Here is a 2,564-nt window from a genome sequence, read left to right as displayed (position 1 = left end):
TTCTTGCTTCTTCACCAAAGCAAGCAGTTTAATGAATTCCAAACCTTCAAAATCTAGGTATCTCTTCTTTAATAGTCTCTAAATTCTCTGGTTCAAAATAAGATGCTGACCAAGTTCAGACTGGGGCAGTGGGTCATGCAAAGTGCCAAAGTAAGACTCTGATTTCGGTGAGGAGGAGAGGAAGACACGCGGAGGAAATCGTCCAGACAAGCAGGTGGAATCTTTAAGTAGGATGCAAGGCAACACCTCCTCTTGAGAGGCAGGAAGGAGACTTGACGCAGCCGAGTCATTTATTTGAGCTTGAGATTATTCACTTTCCTAACTAATCAATAATTGTTATAATTAAAATTGATAGCTGCAAATAACATGACAGAGGGCTGCTGCCAGAATACTGATTGTGTCTTTGGCTTGGAAAGATAGGCAGCAGCGTGGAACACTTATTTTCCAATTTGCTTTTAGCTGTGTGCAAATTGCTTTAGCTGTATCCAGCTGATTTAGACCTTGCCTGGAGGTGCACTAGATTAATTGGGAGCCACACATTCATTGCTTACAGAATGGACTCTGTAATTGGCGAAATTTGTTAGTGCCAGTTATAAAATAACTATATAGTTCTGCTTTAAGCTGTCCCTTCATTACTCTTTCTGTAAGAGGGGAGGGGAAACAATTAGAACCCATCTGACGATTAAGAAGGGTGTTTTTCCATAAGAACTTAAAGGGATGGCTCCACAGTCAATATTTTGTACAAGCAAACATTTGTGTGAACATGGTATTGGCTTTTTGGTTTTTTTTTTTTTTTTTGGTATTGATTTTTTTTTTTTTCAAAAACCAAAAGTACTTTGGCATATATAAAAAATTTTCTATCTTTGTTGTGACCTAACCTTGGGGTTAGAGAACCTGCTTTGTTAAACTACGGGCAAATTTTTCAAAATGAGTCTTTGTTCTCTTTCCTAACTTCACTGAATTTAATAAAACAAGCAGTCTTCTTTCTTGGTGATTGCCAAATGAAAGAAATAAGAAACATCCTGAGCCCACAGTTGGGTACACTGCAGGTTTGTTTTGTTTTTTTTTTTAATGTTCCTTTTTGTATCCCAGGGCATAACGGGGCCATCCACACGCCATGACAAGGGGAGGGGGCTGGGCGAGCGTGAAATGGATCAAGGGAATCTAGATATACAAACTTTCAGTTATAAAATAAATGTCGGAGGGATGTGACATACAGCATGGGGACTACAGTCAGTCACACTGTACCACACATTTGCAAACCGCTAAGAGAAGATGGTACAATAGACATAAATTACAGCTTACGTTCTGTTTTCTACCTACCAGGTTTTGCTCTTGCCAGAAATGACCCTTGTGTTCATTGAGCTTTTTCTGATATATTGTTCAGGGTGTGTAACATGGATACCCAATATTATATTAATTTTAGATCTAAAATATAAGCTATAAAATAGGTTAGAACAAAAGCACTATTTATCTTCTTAGCTTTTAAAAAAGTATCTTATATCAACATACTTTGGAAAACAGCAACAATACGCATACTGGACAACTACGTTCTTTCAACACTTTTTGAGCGCTTGTAATACATCTCAAATTGTACAGAGGCTGGTCCCACATACGTTCAAAAACCATCTATCCAGGGAGAGAAATCATCCTGGATGCCATCATTATTATGACAAAATCCCCACTCAGACTCATTTAGCCAGGCAAGCAAAGAATGAGGGGTTGTTCACAGGTTCAGATAACTGGAAAAATCCTGGACAAGACTGCCTTGGACACGACTGAATTCAGGGACTCACAAAGGAACAGCAACGGTCTCTCCCTCTGCCTCTTGGCTCAATTTTATTTCCTGTCATTGTCACTTTCAGGAAGGCCTTCACCAAATGGAGGCTCCTGTCTGACCCAGATTTATATTCTATGTGTTCAGCAAGTCCACTGAAAAGAAAGAATGTGTTTCTTTCCCAGTAGTTCCAGTAAAATCTCAGACCTAAATTACACAGACCCATATACCATCCCGAGGCAAAAAGTCTCGAAGGCAGCTGCCTGCTCCGGAACCCTTCACCGCGGCCAGGAGGCCAAACTATCCCACTGAGCCCCGCCTGGCCCTGCGCCCCGCCTGCAACGGAGTAAAGAAGAAATGGATTCTAGGTAGGAGGAAAATGGCCACAAACACTGAGCAAAAAATGAGGTTGCAGTAAACTATTAGTACTCGTGGTAGGACTTCTGCAACGTCACTCAGTTATATCTTTGAGATCTAATGAAAACTAAAGTTCTTTTCAAGAAAAGTGCAGGTGTGACAAGTCATGCCAAATGTTGTCTGCTGCTCCGGGAGAGTACATGGAGTCCTGGTGTCCAGCTGATAATAAGGAAAGCAGCAGCAAATTTTTTTACGGAAGTGATATTGGTTTACCGTGCTATATATGATGCGGGGAAATAGGTTCACACTTCCTCAGATGTACAACACCCACCCCAGCCATCCCAGATCACTGTTGCCCCATATATATATATATATATAGTTGCTAATTCAGTTATAAAATAAAAAAATATATTTAATATATATAAATTTA

The sequence above is a fragment of the Talpa occidentalis genome, unplaced genomic scaffold (assembly GCF_014898055.3).
Source record: "Talpa occidentalis isolate TD23 unplaced genomic scaffold, MPIMG_talOcc4v2.1 talOcc4.13, whole genome shotgun sequence".
Taxonomy (NCBI): Eukaryota; Metazoa; Chordata; class Mammalia; order Eulipotyphla; family Talpidae; genus Talpa; species Talpa occidentalis.
This window is presented reverse-complemented; position numbering follows the sequence as displayed.